Source organism: Triturus cristatus, chromosome 1_1, assembly GCF_964204655.1.
Source record: "Triturus cristatus chromosome 1_1, aTriCri1.1, whole genome shotgun sequence".
NCBI lineage: Eukaryota > Metazoa > Chordata > Amphibia > Caudata > Salamandridae > Triturus > Triturus cristatus.
Genome location: NC_140579.1, coordinates 580,893,043 through 580,914,391, shown reverse-complemented (window position 1 = coordinate 580,914,391; position 21,349 = coordinate 580,893,043). Strand labels below are relative to the sequence as shown.

The following is a 21,349-nucleotide window of genomic DNA, read 5'->3' as shown; positions in this document are numbered from 1 at the left end:
TTCAACTCCTGTCCCCTCTAGTTTCTATCCTGGAAGGTAACATTTACGGTCACCATCACCCCCCCTTAGACGTGTAAGTGAGATTCAGGCACTAACCTTGGAAGAACCCTTCTTTAAAATACATAGAGATAGGGTGGTACTTCACACCTACCCTAAGTTTCTCCCAAAGTTATTTTCACTTTAATCGGTCTGTTGAGCTTCCTATATTCTTTCCTCGACCTGACTCAGTTGCGGAATGGGCTCTCCATACAATAGATGTTAAATGAGCTCTCAAGTATGACATTGACAGAACTAAAACTTTTTGAAAGACACAACAACTTTTTGTTGCTTTCTCCAAGCCCCATACACGTGATTGCCATTTCTAAATCCGGCATTGCTAAATGGATTATTAAATGCATCCAAACATGCTATGCTAAAACTAAAAGGTCTTTATCTGTCCCTTCTATAGCTCATTTCACTATGAAAGAAAGCCTCTGTGGCCTTCCTTGTAAATAGCCCTATTGTTGATATCTGTAAGGCAGCTACATGGTCCACTCCACACTTTTTTACAAAACGTTATTGTATGGATGTACTTGCTTGCCAACAAGCCAATGTTGGACAATCAGTTATACGTATACTTTTTCAAACAACTGCAACTCCCATAGGCTGACCAGTGCTATTTTGGAAGGACTGCTTTAGTCTCTGCTTAGCATGTGTATGTACAACTACACATGCCTCGACCAGAAACTGTTACTTACCCAGTAAGTATCTGTTCGTGGCATGTAGTGCTGTAGATTTACATGTTGTCAGTTAAACATTTATGACTTCCTCTTTGCATGGACACCTCTCTATACTATGCTTTGCTTTACACTTCATCCTCACCCACCATCCTGGTAAACAATCTAACAATGGAGTCGATCACCCTGTGTGTTACTAGCAAGAGGAGGAGTCACAGTACTTTGTCTAGAAAGACTTTCTTCCAAGAAATGCAACTTGCACACATCCAAGCCCAACACTAGATGGCAGAATTATGCACAGCATGTGAATCTACAGCACTACATGCCACAAACAGATTTTTTTACCTGACAATCTTAGCTCACTGTTTGAGTGCCTCACTCATTCTTCACTGGTACCAAGAGAAACCTGCTAGAAAGAACAATAGCGTGAACTGGATGTGATGGTCAACAGTAGGATTTATTTAAGTCTAATCTTTTTTAGTGCCTTTGCAAGCAAACATTTGTTTTATTTCAAAGTGTTGATTTGTTTGGTAACAGGATGCTTGTGTTCTGGATTCTTGCCCATGAAGGCAGGTTAACCCCCTTTAGCACGTTGTGGCACTGGGCGAGGGACAGTATTTATCAGCACCAACGTAATGTCTGCCGTCTCTTTCACATCATATCAGTAGGCCTCTGAACATTGGAGTGGGGTCACATATAGAGCTTTGGTAAGTTTCAGGCTAGGTATCTGCGAAGGGCTGTATCAACATTCAGATTGCTGACTTTGCTCGAATGTATTTATGGCTAATGACTACTAGTCAAAATGCCTAGAATCGCATCCCGTTTGGAGCCAGGGTTTGATCCCTTTAGAACTAAGTATCCACATTAAAACTTTTCCTTTCAAAATATAAAAAAAAACATGTTTTGAGAAGTTTCCTTTTGTACAATTCATTTAGGACTGCAGAAAGTAAGACCTTTCTTTCTGTTTTGTCTATGACGCTCTCCCACCCTGACAAAGGAGACACTGCTCGGTGCTGCCGAGACATTTTCCTTGGATAAACTGCTTATGGCAGTCGAAAATTAATTGACCCTAAATATATCATTGGCTCGGTAAAGGGTCAAAGCCATAATCATTGTTGTTCTGCTTTTTATCAGCTTTACATGGTGATAAGCTGAGCCAGCCTTGCAAGATTTTTATCCAGCCAGATGCAAGTTGCTCAAAGCTGTTTAACAGACACATTAATCCTCTAACCCTGTGGATGCTACTGTGTTGTGTTGGTGGACCATATTTCACTAGCACCATAATTCTCACCTTTATTGGACAACATGAGCCATTACAGTTGCATAACAAATGAAGACATAACCTAATCCTCAGAGTAATTGTAATCATCCATATGGTAAATTTTTGGATATGATTCACAATCATTGTAAAGTGGCGGAATACAAAAATCATTCTTCTGAATAAAGCTCTCATTTCAGCAAAAACTGAAATCCTTGCTCTCTAAATACTAATTTAATTTTCTATATGACTGTCTTTAGAATTTTATCTCCTGTTACAGTTTGTTGCTTATGTACTTAGTTGCTAGCAAGCCGGAAAGGACTGGACCCTCTTTCTTAACCATCTTCCATATATCTTAATGCTTTTGGTGTTGCCGTTGTTTGGATATTCGGTTCTAAAGTTCATAACCTATTTGGTTTTTTTTCGGTTTTTTATTTTGTCATTTTACGTAGTTCCAGCAACTCTTTTCCTTGTGCTTTCGCTTCCCTTTGTGTATTGACCTGTTTGTTGTGTAGCGTCTTTGTCCATTAAAAGTATCCTAAAACATTTCATCCAATCATAAAGGGCTGTGGTGGCCACTGCCAACATGAAAACCAAATTGTGTTCTTTTTATGCAAAATCACCAAAAGATTTTAGGTTTTAGGCCTTGTTCCCTTATAGACACTTTTCAAATGAAGATCATTCCAGATTGTGGCAACTTCAGAGGATTCGAAAGCACAAGGCTTATGTTTAGGGTATTTATTAAAGTGCATCATTCACCAAAGATGTTTCTTGGCACAGCTGTCAAAGTTCGATTAGTGTATGTGATGCATATATTAATTGGAAAAGTGTGTTTTCGAGGACTTATTTGCAATGTAAAAGAGGGTTTTTTTCCAGAGTTGAACTCGCATAACGTTCCACAATTTATCAGCCACCACTGAGAATGTATGGTCTCCAAAAGTTGTCTGAGCTGTGGGTTTTTCCAAGAGGAACTATACATTAGAACATATCCATGTACATTCACGTAGAGAGTTGTCAGATTTTGTATGCTGCACCCCTTTAGAGATGTGGCTGATAATCAATGAAAAGCACACTCCACTTTCCACAGTCGAATACATTCTCAATACAGTAAATATCATGTTCTCCTATGACCTGTACACACTTGATGCCTTGATTCTAATTATATACTTCAATTGTCTTTTGTAGAAGGTTTTTGGATTCTGTAGGAATGTTTGAATTGGGCAGTTGGAGACATTTTAGAAATTCTAAGGCACTAGTCGGGCTCTGGTGAGTAGAAAAGAAGCAGATGTATGTCTTCAAGAAGTAAAATGTAGGTCTGTTGTCCTAGAAAATCCTTGTTCAGCTAAGAGTCTGTTCCTTGCCATATTCTGCACAAGATCCCTCTGGAGACTCCTTCTACAGAACCATTTTACCCCCTTACTTTGAGAGTATAGGTTGATTCATCTTCTTGCCCCTGTGGTCCGGCATGTCATTCGGCAGGCAATTGTATGGAAGCATACAAACTCTGCAAACTTCATCAAGAAGTCAGAACTGTACTTGTGTCCCAGCCCCCACCACCCTTTATCTAAAATGCCTTATCTTTCACAGCTCTGGGAAAAAAGCCACCATTACCAGAATTCAAAACTGTATTGAAATTAAAATAATGTTCTCACCCTCATGGTGTGGTTCCTACTTGAGATGAGGATAGTCTGTGATAGCGGCAGTTGTAGATGACTCTCACATTAATACATATGGTTGGTTCTGTTGGATACTTCTACCCGAAGATCCTCGCCTTTTAAATATCAGATAATAGAATTGATCGGGAAACTTTTCCGCGCTCTTCTACTCCTCTAGAAATGACTCCATGCAAAGGCCCATCCTATCACCATGATTTATTTTTTTTTTATATATTTTATTAAATTTCCAAACAAACGCATCCAAACATGCATAGGATACAAAGGCTAGCAGTAGCTTCTTGGACGATAATAGTCTCTGATCATAGCCAAATGCAGATTACATATTCACAAATAGGTGTATGCAGCAATCCCCCAGGGAAGAGCACCATGTGACCATCAAATAAAGGAAGAATAAACTTTGCAATAATCAATGAGCAATAAGAGGCATAAGAACATTTCCGTAGCCATCAAGCAGAAGAAATCATACCAAAACTAAACACCCACCCTCTTATCCCACCCCTCTCCCCGGCGTGTCACACAAAGCAAACATTGCAAGAGCATCAGTATAGGGCACAACACTTCGCAGAACCAATATCATGAAATGTACATCAAGGAGCACCACTCCCCCAATGAGAGATATATTTATAAATATATTGGGTACAGTCGGCCAGGCATGAAATATACATTAATCAGGGTGAAACGGCCGGGGTGCTCGCCGTAGAGCCCACATCCAACTCATCATCCGGGGCTTTCAATAAAATCACCAGTGCTTCCCAGGCCCTTGCGGCCTCCAAAGCTTTGTCGCTGTTCACTCGGCTAGCCAGCTGTAATCTAACTGTATCCTCGCATTCCGCCCATCTAAGGAGTTCAGCCCTCCACCTTTGCACGCTGGGGCCCCACTTAGACTTCCAATGTGCCGTAATGTCCCTTTTGTTCAGTAGAAGACCCAAGTCCATATATTTACTAGTGATCTTGGTTTTGGATGTGTGGGGAAACCAGTGGAGCAGGCAAGTGCCTATATGGGGCTCTTATCTCCCTTTCAGTAATATCACATAATAGCGTAACCACCTCCTCCCAATACGTCCCCAACTGTGGACCGTCCCAGAACATATGGCGGAAATCCGCACCCTCCATGCTGCATCGTAGGCACCTCGCTGTGTCCGTATCGAAGAATGTGTTTATCTTAGCCGTGGTGAGGTACGCCCAATGCAGTATAAAAAAGTGCACTAGTTGGAAACGGGCATTTCTAGTACTTTTCCATGCCCTCTCAACCAATTCAGCCCACACCTTCTCAGGGATCTCTTTGCCTAGGTCCTCTTCCCATTTCTGCTGCAGTTCCCGTAGTGGAGTCAGCGCCTCACACGTCATACGCCTATATAAACAAGTAACTACTTTAAAGGTGCCGCCGCCATGACAACGTATTGACAATCCATGGCGGTCCGTGGTTCTAATAAACCCTCCCCCAGTGCTTTTGGATGACCGAGACCAGAGCCGAATGGAGCAGAAAATCCCTTTGAGGGAGTTCATACCTGTCCCGTAAAGCGTCAAATGGGAGGAGGGTACTATCCTCGTACAAATCACCCAACACATGCAAACCCTTCTCTCCCCAGTCAATGCAGTCCAATTACCCCCATGCGGGAAAGCAGTACACATGGCTAAAGGAATCTCCGGGGCATAGGGTCGCTCAATCAGCGCCCTTCGCTGACTCCGGTTCCAGCAACGCCGTAATGTCCGTAACTCATTAGGAAGCATCTGGAGCCGCAATGGCAGTTGTATAATAATTGACAACAGCACCTGCCCCGAAACCCGCCCCCATCTCGATCAGCCGGACCCCGAAATTCCAGCGCCACTGCTTGAGGAAGCCACTGTAATTGAGCTGCCAAACAGTATTTCTCAAAGTCAGGGACCGCCAGCCCACCATCCGCTTTCTGTCACATTAAAGTTTTCAGTGCCACCCGTCGCCTACCAGCCGCCCAAATAAAATCCGTGACCATTGATTGAATTTGTTTAAAGATTGACGCTGGAATCCAGACTGGTAGTGTTCGAAAATAGTACAATAACCGAGGGAGAGTCACCATTTTAAGAAGGGCCACTCGGCCCGCTACTGAAAGAGGTAAGGTCCCCCAGAATTCCAGGTTACCCCTAAGATTTCGAATAGCTCTACCTACATTACCGTCTAGCAGGTCAGCCGGCTTACTATAAATGTGGGCCCCAAGATACGACAAGCATCGATACTCCCACTGCACTCAATCAGTAAGCAAAGGCCCCCCATCCAATGGGGCAGCAGGAAACAGGCAAAACTTCGCCCAATTCACCTTGAGGCCCAAGACCGCCTCAAGATCCTGAAGTAAACACTTCGCACCGGCAAGGGCGTCAGCCGTATTTGCTAGAAACATAAGCAGATCATCCGCATAGAGCGCAATGTATTGAATAGAGCCACGCACATTAAGCCCCGAGTAGCACCGTCCCATCCGGGCCTGGGCCGCTAAGGGCTCTATGCCCAAGGCAAACAGCAGAGGGGAGAGCGGACATCCCAGCCGCATCCCGCGACTCACAGAGCAAGCAGCCTAAACAAGGCCACCCGTCTTGACTCAAGCAGTAGAAGAGTTGTATAGTAACGCCGTCCAAGCCACAAAGGTATCGCCTAAACCAAAACAGCGCATGACTTGAAACAAGTACAGCTGTTCCAGGCTGTCAAATGCATTTTCAATGTCAACCGATAAAATAGCAGATTCCGTCGGGTAGGAATCAGCTTCCAATATGTGAAGTAGGCGCCTTACATTGATGGCGGTGTTCCCCGCCTGATATCTGTGCACTAAATGCACCATATGCGGGAGCAGTCGAGTTGCCAGTATCCGACTCAATATGTTATAATCAGTGGTGAGCATAGACAGTGGGCGATAAGCAGTCTTGTCAGAAGGAGATTTTCCTGGCTTCAGTAACGGAATAATGACAGCCTCACGGGTAGAGACAGGGAGCACTCCCGCACCCTTCGCCTCATTGTAAAGAGTCATTCATTTAGGAGCCAAAAGATCAATATAGGTCAGATAAAACTCGATCGGCAGTCCATCGGCCACAGGTGTCTTTTTTTCGTGCCATATGTTTTAATGCTCCCCTAACTTCTCCCAATGTTATATCCTGCCACAAGAGGTCGGCCTGTGGTTTATCAAGGTGCGGTAGTTCAGCCACAGCTAAAAACTCCCCAAGGGTATTTTCACTCAGCTTCACTTTACTCTGATAAAGATCCGTATAATAGGCAAGAAACTGATCATTAATCCCCTGTTGGGTATAAATAAGTTCCCCCGTCGGGCTGCACAATTCTAAAATAACCGTCCCCCTTCGGGCAGGGTTGGCCAACCAAGCCAGCAATGTGCCTGCTTTATCACGTTCTGTGTGCGCGCGCTCTAAGTACTTTTTATAATCAAAACTGCACAGCCTTTCAACCTGCACGGCAACCGCATCTCTGGCTTCCAGTAAGTCCTGCTGCCCACTAGGCTGCTCAGGCCGGGCCCGTTTCGCTGCACGCAAGCGCTGATCCGCAGTCTCTATATCTTGCAGTAGTGTCTTACGCACCCCCACCATATTAGCAATACATTGACCCCTCAGCACAACCTTAAAGGCATCCCACTCCACTGCGGTCGAGGATGCTGTGCCCGCATTCTCGAGGAAATGCTGAGTAATGCCAGCCCTCACCACCTCTCGAAAGACCTGATCTTCTAGGAGTTCTGGATGTAAGCGCTAACTTGGGATCGCAGGGCGCTCTTGGGACCAATGAAATCGTAGAAGTAGTGGATTATGGTCTGCCAATGTTCTAGTGAGATATTCACTCTGTTTAACTACAGAATGTATGTCGGGGGAACATAGTATCGCATCTAATCTAACATGAAGCTCGTGCAGCGATGAGAAGAAAGAATAATCGCGCTCTCCCCAGGTGAAGTGCCTGCCAGGCGTCAACTAATCCCCACCGAAGTTGCCAATCCCTTCTGGCCTTAGATGTTTTATGGATAGGTGCATCAGGGAGAGGTGGATGTGACCTATCCAAGGAAATATCAGGAACAGAGTTAAAATCCCTGCCCATAATCACTGAGCCGGTCAAATAAGACGCCAGCTTGCCAGACATTTGATTGAAAAAGGCCGGTTGTTCCGTGTTGGGCGCATAAATGCTACTCAGCACCACATCTCTACCATTGAGGCGGCCCGCCACCACCACATATCTCCCTTCCGGGTCTGCTAGCTGCTACACTGGCTGGAAAGGTACCCCCGCTCTAATCCAGATCAACACTCCCCGCGCAAAAGCAGAATACGTTGTGTGGAAAAGCTGACCCCTCCATCTATGCTGCAAGGCGAGACCCTCATGGCGTGTGATGTGCGTCTCTTGGAGGAAAGCGATTTGAACTCGTCTGTGCACTAAGTAAGCATGACCCTTGTGGCGTTGCACCATTGTATGTATGCCCTTGACATTCCATGATAAAGATTTCAGTTCAAGTAATGACCCCGTGATACAATCTAATACAACCTCCAAATAGGACTCTCAAAAGGGACACGCCGAGGCCCCTAAACACCCCAAAACAAATACCAGAAAACCCCCAACTCCTCCACCCCAGAACAGGCACTAAAACACTAGTCCCCATCCAAACTAGCTAAACACACAATACACTCTAGTAGCCACAGAGGATCAAGGGGGGAGGTGGCTGTGCACCGACGTTACCTCGCTAAGATTCTATAAGCAGATCTGCACCATGCCCCAAACAGAAAACAATGCCCTGCATCCAAGGACAAATCACACCTGAGACAAATCCGCCCCACTCCTCCAACTGCCCAGTAGTGCAGTAAATGCCAACGCAGCATCAGCAGATCAAGGTAGCTGGCAATCAGCAGAGAAAGAGGGAGAAAAGAATCGAAATAGAATTATAACAAGGCAATAAAGCAGTCAGACAATCTCATCAGCTGTTCCCGGGGTAACATGTGGCAGAGTAACACTCTGAGCATTGGACTCATCAGATGCGGAACCATCTGACCTCTTCTCCGACCCAGTGTCCGCTGCAGACGACAGTCGGCTATCTTGGAGGAGTTACGATGCCGCCTGCAGTGCGGATGACCTCTCCTTCTCTGTCTGGGACGCAGTTGGCACCTGCAGGACATTGCGTCGACACCTTGTGCGCCTCGATCTTCGCAGGCGCTGTTCCTCCATGACCGGTTTATTGTCGCCCCGCTGGTCCGCGGCCAGTTTTGTAAGATTCAATCCAGTCCCACACTTCCTTGGGGTCCACGCAAAAGTGAGTTTTGCCATCCAAAACTATTCGCAGCCGTGCTGGAAACTTCCAAAGAGTATTGTTGCCCTACGTTGCATTGTGCCCTCTTGACCGCCAGGAAAGAGGTGCGGCGGCACTGGACGTCCAATGTATAGTCAGGGAACAGTGATATTTTACAATTGTCCACTGTACAGGGCTCTGAAGTGCGTGCCTTTTGTAGCAGGAAGTCCCTGTCCTTATAGTGAAGCAGGCAGACGACCACCGGCCGAGGAGGCCTCCTCTGCGCCGGAGGACGGGCAGGGATCCTGTGGCCCCTCTCCAGAGTATAGAACCGAGTCAATCCAGCAGGCGCCACTACATCACGAAGCCAGCCCTCCAGATAGTCAATCATGCTAGACCCTTCCACTCCCTCCGGCAGGCCTAGCATGCGTACGTTATTCCTGCGATTGCGACCCTCGGCATCCTCAGCTCTCTTCTCTAGTACTTGAACCCTGTGGTTGATGTCCCCCATCTGAGCAGTTAGGGACTGCTGAGCCGGATCCATGCTCTCCAGGGACACCTCCATCTGCTTCACCCGGTCAGCCAATTTAGTGTGCTCCGCGCGGAGGATCCCCCGCCCCACCGCCACATTTGCAATGTCCTGGTGAAGAGTGTCCCTAGTGTCCACTATCTCCTGCAAAATCTGGGCCAACTGCTGCTGAACCAGATTCTCAGTTGGGGGCTCAGGGGAATCCTGCCGCTTGCGGTCCAATGCCGAGTCATCAAGGTCTGGGGGAGCCCCGCCTGCTTTCCCATAGTTCCAGGGGCGCAGTGTCACCAGCCAGACACTGAAGGGTAGCAGTGCCTATACCCACAGCTCTGGAATCAAGCACGAGTGGCCGTATCAGACTCTGAGGTGAGAGCTGCATTCAATCTTTGCCCCTGTTGACTGTCCATGAAGCGCTGCGGGTCTCAACCTACACGTTCCACCTCCCCCTACAAAGTCAATAGCAGAGTCACCAGGTCCTGCGAGGGCCCTCGTCCCAACTCTCCCTCAACAGCAGTGTGGTGCACTAGCACCGAGAATCTTTGGGCCCGAGTGTCCCCGCGTCCAACTGAGCTCTCCCCCAACCAGTCCAGCGGCTCCACAGTGGCACTCAAGGTCCAGTCGCTTTCCACCACAGGCTATGGGGTCACAGTCCCGAGGTCCCCGCATACGAGGCAATCAATCACAGGTAAAAGGAGATAAAAAAAGCCAGTTCTACAGGGATGGTGTTGCAGCCAACTTCATCCTTGCTGATCCACCTTCGCTTTTCCATGAATGTGCCCACATTTCTCATGGAGCATTCTTAGCGCCTCTTGTTCATAGGGGCAGTACTAGATACATCTATTCGAGCCTTCCCCCTACTCAGAGGATCTGAGGCATTCAGGATATGTTTCTGATGTTCAGGGAAGGGGATCTGTTTCCAGTCCTGAAAGTCCTGCGCCTACTACGTCTGTTGGCTTCTTTTATCCTCCTGACCACACATGAACGCGGGCACATGACTGCTTACATTGGTGCTTCAAAACGTAGTGGTTCCAGCATGGTAAGATCTGTCATACACCATTGTGATCTCCCAAAACACTGCAACGGACAGAGCTTTGCGAGGTCTGGAAGAGAATCTTGTGTTGGGGATGTCCTTCCAACCTCCGCTAGCTGTTGTCCACCCTAGAGTGAGGTGCTAGTCTTGAGGAACTGGAGATCAGAGTCCTTTGGTCTCCAGAACGGCAGATTGTGCACATCTGTCGACTCGATTAGAGGCTCAGTCGGTTGGTGCTCCAGACATTCCTCCCTTGTGTTCGCAGTCGGTCCATCCAGATTTTGACAGACCATGTGACAGCATTGTAGGTCAAGGAGATGGGAGGAATGGGGTCTCAAATTCCGTGGGAAGCACTGCAGCATTGGGCCTTGGTGCACCAACATGGTGTTTGGCTGGTAGCGAACCATCTAGCGGGTTCTCTAAATACCAGGGCTGACAGCCTCAGTAAGTGTCACATTGCTGGTCACAAGTGGAATCTCAACCCATTGATGGCCCAATACATCTTTGCCCAGTGGGGCCCTCCCCATGTGGACCACTCGCAGCATCACACATTGCTGCATGTCTCTGCTCTCCAGTATTCCTTGCGAGGAGCCGTTCGGGACTGATTTCGGTTGAAGTGGAACTTTCCACCTCATTATGTGTTCCCTCCCATGCTCTTGATTCCGATGGTTCTGAAGAAGATTTACCAAGAATGGGTCCAAGTTATCGTAATTGCCCCAGACTGACATAGAAGGGTATGACACACAGACTTCCTGAACCTCTCTGTGTCCCTGGCTCTGACTTTCTCTCATGGAGGAAACCACTCAACTTCCAGAGACTCCACCTTCAACCTGTAGATTTAAATTGATATTAGATTTTGTGCCATCTGATAGCAACCGTGGTAGCTGTTTTTCTCTCTGTGCTCCACAAATCTACCAAGACTCTTTTCACCTACTGTGCTGATAATAATGTGGATTCCTTGATGGCCCGTTAGTCGGACATATTGGAGGTTGCACTCTCACTAGCGTAGCATGGTTGTGTTGTAGGGAATGTTGAGGAATACCTAGCAGCCTTGTTGTCCTTTCAGACCAACCAGCCTTGTTTTAGATTTTTCTGGAGCTTGACCAAATTCAAATTTTTTACAACCCACCCTTCCTTTGTCCGTCTGCAGTGGGACCTCAGTCTCGTTTTGATATTTTTGATGGTGGTCTCCTTTTGAGTCACTCCGTAGTTGCCCTTTTTTGTTTCCTAGTTGCCATTACTTTGGCGATGTGCAGGGAGGTGGATGCATTTTACGTGTGCCCTCCTTTTACTCTAGTTTTTTTTAAATCTGAGAACCAGAGCTGCTTTCCTTTACAGAGTAGTGACTCCATTCCGTCTGAGTCCATCCATTACCTACCCTTTCTTTTACCCACTCCGCTTGCCACTGAGGAGGAGAGGGTTCACGGCTGGATACATAAAGGGCAGTTGGTTTTCAGGGTGGATAAAAAGGCTTTTTTTCAAAATTCTTTTTATTGAAAACAGCATCACACAGTCTGGGAATCAAAGTGAGCTTAGTTCAAGATGGCGGAGTGAGGCTCTGAGCTGAACGGCTCGTCCGGAGGATTCTCCCCTCTCTCTACCCTCTCCAGCGAAAATGGCATAACGACGATATCAATAGTCGGCATCTCTTTGTGGCTTAACGAACCTTAAAGGCTTAAGGGATCGGATTATGAGACTATGAGACTCTTTGAAGAAAAGAATATAACTTGACTCGCAGCGAGATACACTAACGCAAGACACAGCACTGGTGGTTGAGGCGAAAAGAAGCCGGCGATAATTCCCGCTAATGCAAAACTCCCCGAGGGTTATTCGGCTCCTCCAACAAACCTCAAAAAAACTGTTAAAGCACCCGGGAGGCGATCAGCCAAGCAACTGCATTCGTACTGCTTCCATAACCATCTCTCTTACCTGGCAGCTGAGGATGTCCCCGAAGAGGAACTTACAGAGAGCAACGCGGCACAACAAACAGCCGACAAAACCCACGGCAGTAAATGCTCGAGCAAACGGAACGAGCGGAACATCAACAGCTGAGTTCTCTAACGGCTCAATCAGCACCGAGGAACTCGCGTCAAAGAGTAACAGACGCCTCCCTATGGAGACAGGAAAGGCTGAAACGGAGCTCTTACAGGCGAAAGGGAGTGCAAGCAAACAAATACTGAGACCGCCGACCCTGCTAGCCGAATCATTCCGAAAAGGACCGGATGGAAGCTCAGCCATTACAAAAATAATGAAATCTCCGGTAAGAGGGGCTGGGGCCGGGGGAGCACAGCCAGGTGGCAAGACAAGTCGTTCTTCACAAAATTTAGAGATTACAATTCAGGATGTCGTTACTACAACTACGAATAGCGGGGAGGGGGTTAAAATCAACAACCCACACGGGGCCAAACAACAAGAAAAGATGGAAGGCTTTACATGTATTACCCCTCCAGGACCTCAAGCGATCTTTACTGACTCTACAAGGGAGCACACAGAGGCTTCCATAACAAGTGGTCTAGTGATTTCCCCCCCCCCGTCGCTGACCCAAACTTAGCCCCGACACCACTCTCTCTGGGGGTTTTTTCCGGTCACTCGGATGCACTACCCACTACAGAGCTTATTGATAGCCCACTAGACACAGGGACATCCGGGGCAGAAGTACTTGTTATTGAACCCATCGACGACACGGCGTTGGGCTCTTCTGCAAGCCTGGCGCTCGGAGCAGAAGATGAGACCAAATCAGAAGACGAGGTTGGCAAGAGTCTAATGGACGGCAACTTCACGGATACGGATACAGATCCTAAGACAAAACCTCGAGTAGTAAGAAGTCGAAAATTCAAAAGTAAGCTTCGGGCTAAAAAAGGATCTAAATCCACTATGTCAAATCAACCACTTACAAACAATACTCAGAATTTAAAGAAGACACTCGGGGACAAAAGTCCATTAAGAAAATGGATGGAAGCCAAAAGCATAGTAAAAAACATGACGCAAAGACTGTCAGGGGCGAGCACGACCGAACCTATTTTTACAACAGAAATTCTGTCCTCCCCAGATAAACCTGCTACACCAATAGCAGAAAATGACGTTCCGCTTAATCTTTCATTAGATGGCTCCATCTCACAAGAACCGCCACTGTTCCAAGTACACGCGGCCAATTCCTCAACGGGCACAGATACAATCCTGCAGTCTACTGCGACTACAATCCTTACACCAATAAGTCATACTCTCCCCCCTCCTATCAAGGATCCTATCTCAGTTTCAAGCACTCTTTATCTATCTCAAACGGACCCCGCATGTACCCACAAAGAGAGACAAGGCCAGTCGTTGTCTGACTCTTCCTCAGTAGATACTATCCTTCGGCTATTGAACGATCAAAGAGCCGAAGCTAAAGAACATTATATCCAACTGAGGCAAGACAACAACAAAATGCGAAACTCGCTGGAAGAGCTTGCAGCTAAACTAGGGGGGATATCTCAAGATATAGTCGGGCTCCAAGAACGAGTTGTAGCGATCGAAGAATCAAACACAATTACAACTACCACAGTTGAGAAGCATGATACTCAACTGCAGATATTGTGCTCAAAGATAGAAGATTTGGAGAATCGACAGAGACGCACCAATTTGAGACTTTTTGGGATACCAGAGGGCCGTGAGGGAGCCGACCCGAGGGCCTACCTCGTTGGATTACTGCAGAGAGCTTTTCCGGATCTTGCAGACTGGGACTGGGACTCTCAAATTCAACGGGCGCATCGTCTCCCTCTGATTATGAGAAAGAGGGATAATCAGTACCCACGTCCATTCATAATTTGTTTTGGAAATTTTCTACTTCGCCAAGCAGTATGGCAGAGAGCAAGACCTAACGCCCCAATAACTTTAGACGAGCTTTCTTTTTTTGTTCGGTCTGATCTTAGCAAAGAAACAATGAATAAACGATGGCAGTTTCGCAAACTGATTGACCCCATCAAATCTAGTGGTGGCCAGGTATACTTGCAGGAGCCGGCCTGTCTTAAGGTTATTAAGAATGGCCGCACTCATTACTTTAATGATATCAAGGAAGCGGAAGCATATATCTCCAGTTTCAGCACGGGCACAGATAAGGCTTAGCTCTGACATTTAACTTATAGATGCTGACTTATTACTTGCGGGAGGGTGGAGCTGGGGGGGGCCCTCTGGAAGACCCGCTACACGCGCTGCCCTTATCAGCGGCAGCTTCAACTCAAGGGTGGTTCTTCCCCGGTCCGGGGGCGGAATCTGGGTGGATGGGGGAGGGGAGGGTGGGGGGGTTTTGGGGTGGGTTAAAATCATTAAAAAATGTTTACGGGCTGATCGAATAAATTTCATTGTATACACATTAGGTTTAAATTTCCAATCCATATTTAGAAGCAAATGGGAAAGAGTAAGCCATCCGGTAATACGGTTAAGTTTTCAACTACTTATAAATGCATGAGATAAAGCTCCTGGCCTGGAATGTAGCCGGGCTTAATAGCAGAAATAAAAGGTTACTGATCACAGCAGAACTAAAACTGCACAATCCCCATATCGTCCTTCTTTCAGAAACACATATTGTTGGGAAGGACAAAAAAGTGCTTAACCAACTTGGCTACGACACTGTGGTGTGTTCCACATTTGACCATCCCATAAGAGGGGTTGCGATCTTAAAGGATAAACGATATACTCCAGACCTTCTCCTGCAAAAATGGCAGATGGGCAGCCGCTCAGTTTAGTTATGAGAACTATAAATTTGTATTATGTGTTGTTTATGGTTCCAACACAGATGAACCGATAATTTTTGATCAGCTGAGCATCAAACTTCTGGATTGGGAAGGAGAACTCATTATTATGGGTGATTTTAACTGCATCATGAATTATAAAATAGACACAACCAGCTTCGGTAGCTCTAAAAGGATGCATAAAACTAGGTCCTCCATTCTCGAAATATGCCGCATCCATAATATCAAAGATGCTTGGCGGTATTTAAATCCAACCCTACCAGGATATACATACTATTCCGCACCTCACAAATCTTGTTCACGATTGGATATGGCATTGGCCAGCGATAATCTACTAAAACATAGCACTATGGAGATATGCCCCCGAATTTCATCAGACCATAATGCTATAATCCTGGCCATTGCTATATCACATAGGAGGCCCCCGCCTAGACCGTTCTCCTTCCCTAGATATTTAGCCACAGACGTGCAATATCTGACTCAGCTTAAACTACATCTGACGGAATTCTTGGAAATCAATACTAACACAGCTATATGTATCACGGTTTGGGACACTTGCAAGGCTAGTATGAGGGGATTTACCCAAGCATATCTGATCAGACAAAACTCTGAACGCAAAAAAAACAGCGTCCAGATAGTTTCCGAAATAAGGACTCAAGAAGAATTGTTGGTTTATGCACTACGATCAAAGTCACCAACACTTACAGAAATAGGTCTCAAACTTACCTCACTCAAAAGCAAAGTCAAAGCTAAATTTATTCAAAAGAGCAGCGCTAATATCCATAAATTTAAAATAACACAATACGAAGGTGGGGATAAAATTGGTAAAATTCTAGCCTATAAAGCTGCTGAGGATAGAGCTCGAACATTGATCACCAATATTCGGGGCAATGGCAACAAAATGTATAGTCAACCGACGGACATAGTGGAACAATTCGCAGACTACTATAGAACTCTATATACTCCACAAAGTACACCAAATTCAGAAATAATACGGGACTATCTGGACAAATATTTAATAAATTTGCCGAATGATTTAAGAATGGAATCACTCTCGGATGCTATCACCAGGGCAGAACTGTGTCAAGCAATAGACCTACTTCCGACAGGGAAATCGGCGGGGGAAGATACAATACCTCTGGAATTGTACAAGGCATGTTTGGATGAACTGGCCCCTCTTCTGTTGAAGGTAATGCAATATGTCGGGCATAATGGCAAAGCCCTAAAATCATGGAATAAAGCAAAAATTATTTTCTTTTTAAAAAAAGACAAACCAAAGGAGGAGAGAGGGTCATACCGACCTATATCTTTGATTAATACCGACGCCAAAATATTCGCAAAAATTTTGGCTTTAAGAATATCACCTATCCTGCCTCAAATAATTAACCCTCAACAACACGGGTTTATAATCGGGAGGGACACAACCACACACGTGAACACGGCTATTACAGCCTTCGATGTAGCAGAAACAGAATCCACCCCACTCGGAATGATTTTATTGGATGCCGAGAAGGCCTTTGACCGTGTGGGATGGAATTATCTTTGGTGCGTCCTCTCCAAAATGGGGTTTGGGGGGCAATTCTTACGAGGTATACAGGCTCTGTATGATAACCCTACGGCCTGTACCTGTTACGGGGGTCTAACCTCAGCAGACTTTTCAATCTCACGTGGAACCCGTCAGGGATGTCCCCTCTCTCCCCTCCTTTTTGCTCTCACGCTTGAACCATTTCTTTCTGCCCTTCAACTTCAAACTCAAATTCGTCCCTTTAGATCAGGTACACAAGAGCTAAAAATAACAGCATATGCCGACGACATCGCGGTCTATTCTCAAGATATAGTGGAGGCACTGCGAGGCATTGCTTTTGAGGCCGGGAAATTTGGGACAGTCTCCGGATACAAGCTCAACATCCAAAAGACTCAAATCATAACTAACTACACCCCAGCTGTCGCGGTCCCGGAGATATGTAAAAATGCAACTTACTTAGGAGTCAAATTAACGGCTAACCTCCAAGAAATTAATAATATAAACTATAATGAATTAATTAAATCTACTATACTTACACTAAAAAAAATGGCATAGGCTTCCTCTGAACTTAATTGGAAGAATTAATCTAATTAAAATGAAGGTTCTGCCTAAATTTGTATACTTATTTCGTTCTATCCCACTAATCTTAAACAACGCCTTCTTTAAAAGACTTGATGGGGTATTTAGCAGTTTCATTTGGGGCTATAAAAAACCTAGAAGGTCGTTGAATCTTTTAAAAAATAGCACGAACACCGGTGGACTTAAATTTCCTGATTTCAAGCTATATTTTTGGTCCACATTTGTTTTACGCATACGTTCTTTACTAAACAGAGGAGGCGCTCTCTTTTTTCACTCCTTTATGTTAAAACAAGACTCAAATATGTTTCTACTACGCGCTAATGACCCCAACTACTTTAAAAGAGTCAAATTTAAGACCGCAAGAGACTCAAAAAAAATCTGGGACAATATACTAATCTATTGCAAAACCAGTCTATTTCACTCAAAGTTACCTCTATGGGGTAACCCCGGGCTCCCAGCAATTTTCTACGAACAAATGGACAACGGCTGGGCAAGGTTGGGCATCAGAGTATTAGGGGACCTATACGGTACGCAAGGGTTTTTAGATTTTAATGACTTAAAACGGCTTTATGATCTCCCCGAAACTATGCGATATAAATATCGACAGATACATGACTATCTGATCAACAAAAAACATCTCGTGGAAAACTGATAGCGATATATGGAACCACTTATATTCCACAGAAACTAAATCCGTAATAAGCAACACCTACAGCTTTTTAGTTAGTTTTAAATCAAACGACTGCTCCAAACTAGCTGGCAAATGGAGCAGGCTATTAGGCTCTAATATTACGCTAAAGGACATAGAACGATCTTTTTCAAATATTAATGAAAATGTACGATCCTCAAGTTTAAGGCTACAACAACTCAGAACGAGTTGCATGTTATATTACACTCCAAAACTTATCTCCAGGTGGCCCTCTAATAATTCTTTAAATGATCGTACAAAATGCCCTAAATGCTCCGCTCATGCAGTAGACTTGGATCATATGTTGTTTTCTTGCCCCACCCTGGTAGACTACTGGAGGGATATTAAGAAGGTTCTTGAAATTAAACATATTCAGCTGCCTCCATTTTCTGCTGCATCGGTCTTACTAGATATATATCCTATCTCTCTCCCACAGCCTGCTCTGACCTCAATTCTTATGTCCTGTGCTAAATTAACTCTGGCCAGAGCTTGGATTTGTCCTGACCCACCAACTGTGTGGGATTGGTGGGCGTTGGTAACCGAGATTCACTCGATGGAGTTAGGATTAGCTAATCTTAGGGGGACACGCTCTCTGATGAAATACAAAAAGAATTGGGGTACGTTTATGGAATAGTGTGATCTTTTCCCTCTGTTTTGGATTGTCTTTTATTCTCTCTTTCTTGGTTTTCTCTTTATTTCCCGCTCATTTATCAAAATAACTTACTGATTGATTGTTAAAATAAATACATGTATTAATGTATGCTATATCCTTCAGCCTGTACACAAATAAAAAATTTAAAAAAAAAAAAAAAAGAAAACAGCATCACACTTTTACACTCAAATTATAAATACCATAGTTTAGGAGTATAACTACACCAGTACAGACAACCGCAAACCAATGCTCATGCTTTACTCGTGACCCTTTTTACTATCTTTATTACTGCTGCTCGAGGTCCAGATTATGCTACATCCGTGGGGGTTCACAGATTCCTCCCCTATATTCGTTCCAACTGCCCCATATTTGAACCACTTCCTGGGACACCCTCTAGACTCGTATATTGTGGGTTCTAATAACATACACCAGTCCATGTCTTTTTTCCATGCTCCCTCTGTCTGTGTTTCCTGGCTCCCCACAATCTAGCAATATTCAGTTTAGCAACTATTTTACCCATTGTCGCTCACAATTTCCCTTTGCTTTTTAAATCAGTGGGTCTCCATATATTCAATAGGCATAATTTTACATTATGCTCTGTTAACTCCCGTCACGTCTTCCATACATTGTATCAAATCGGACCAATATTTTTTAATATGTGCACATTCCCAGACGATATGGGCAAAAGTGCCCTCCCGCCTACCCTGCCTCGTACACCCCGAATCGCCACTATAACCCATCTTCACCAGCGCTGGGCTGGTGAGATAGATTCTGTGGAGCCTTTTTAACTGAACCAGTCGTAATCTGGAGGAGATTGCGATCTCTGTAGGGGAGGCCAAGGGCTCCGCCCACTCCGCATCTTCCATTTCCATTACACCTTGTTCCCAGCGGGCGCGGAGCTGAAAGAGGGGATAAGGCACATTATTCATTAATTTCTTGTAGGTCATAGAAATGCCCTTCCTAGGCATGTACTCGTCCAGGATTCTGTCCTCAAGTGGGGGGGGAAGACTCTGGGAGGGAGTCCCCTTTAGTATGTACTGTTTGTAGTGCATGTTTTACCTGTAGGTACCTGAAGTGCTCTGTACTTGTCATCTCATACTCAGTCTGCAGCAGTGTAAAAGAAAGCACTTCATCCGCTCTCCACAGATCACCAACTTTGGATAGACCAATCATGTCCCATCCGTCAAAACCTTTTGTGTTTCTTAAGTTACCAAACATTTCTCTATCCCAGAGAGGAGTAACCTGAGTGACACTTCCCTCCCAACCCAAGCTCTTGGTGGCTGTATGCCATGTCTGGGCGGTATGTGCAGTGGGACCTGTAAGTTTCGAATGTTTGGACCTAGAATAGAGTAGCCTTGTGAAGTCCCCCACAGGGATCAGCTATCTGTCCATTTGATAACCCGGGTCCCCCTGGGACCAATATGTGCAATGGTTAATGGCTGCCAGCTGAGCGGCCCAGTAATACCAACCCCTCACAAGCTTGTGCGTCGATATTAGAGGTGCCTTACCATCCCACAATCGGTCTCTTTGGACACTCTATATGGCCTTAAAATATTCTGGCCGCATTGGATCCGGAGAGTTTGTAGAACATATAAAAAATGCGGTAAGGACATCCTTTTAAAAAGCGCTGCGCGTCCGAGTAAAGACAGTGGGAGTGTCTTCCAATGATTAACGTTGCGCCTAAGTCACTGTAAAGGGGGTGCGAGGTTGCGCTCATCGTACATAGCCGGGTCTTTGGTGACATAAATCCATAAGTTTCTAAATCCCTCCTCTGCTTTTTCAATGGTGTAACCCCAGGGCAGGCGGGGGAATGCGCCGCTAAGTACATAAAGAACTAATTTTGCCCCGTTAATACGGTAACCTGAGTATTTCCCAAAATTGGTGAAGATATGTAGTGCCCAGTTCAGCAAGGCTGTAGGTGACGCCATGTATAATAAGATATCATCGGTGTACAGGGAGATCGATCCTTTAATTCCGCCGACCATCTAAGACGCGCATGATTGAATCCTTTCGTATCCACATCGTTAACGGTTCGAATGTTAAAGCGAAAAGCAACGGGGATAGGGGCACCCCTGTCTCGTCCCCCTTTCAAGTGTGAACACTTGGGACGTCCAGTTATTTACGACTGGATTACCTGCTTTTGAAAGGCTACCCACCAACACAAAGGGAAAAGCTGTTCAAAAGAGAAGCTTTTCGGAATAGATCTTATTCATTAAAACATGTTATGCTCTGGCACAAGAACCACCTGGGACCATCAAGGCCCATTCCACCATGGGCAAGTATTCCACTTCATCAGCAAGCGGAGTCCCTGTTGTCAAAATCTGCAGAGCATCAACATAGAAGACTTTCGTTCATTTGCAAAGCACTACTGCTTATATTCGGAAGGGCAATGGATTACCATTTTGATTGTCTTTCAAGACTTCGTTGTCTGACCATCCCTGCAAGTACCCTCCATTAAGTGGTGTACTGCTTGATAATCTATTCAAAAGGAGAGCAATGTGCACGTAGAAGTATCCATCAGAAGAAAGTAAAATTCCTTTGGTCACGATCTGCTCATTGTATGTGTGACTGTAGATACTCATGTTATGAATCCTCCTACCACCTAGTTTTGGAATTAGACAGTTGCAAATTCTTTTTGTTTGAAGAAGTTTTTCGAGTCACAAGCTTTAATGTGACTTGTCCTTTAGCTGGCAACGTGCATGAGCACTGACTCCATTGTTTGATTGTTTTTCTTCCCA

At 45.3% G+C, this 21,349-nt stretch overlaps 1 protein-coding gene across 19 annotated transcripts in view; it reads left to right on the top strand.

Moving 5' to 3' along the window:
* Positions 1-21,349, top strand: part of ANKS1A (ankyrin repeat and sterile alpha motif domain containing 1A) — a 1,389,901-nt gene that overhangs the window by 694,254 nt on the left and 674,298 nt on the right. The gene's annotated exons all lie outside the window — the stretch shown is intronic.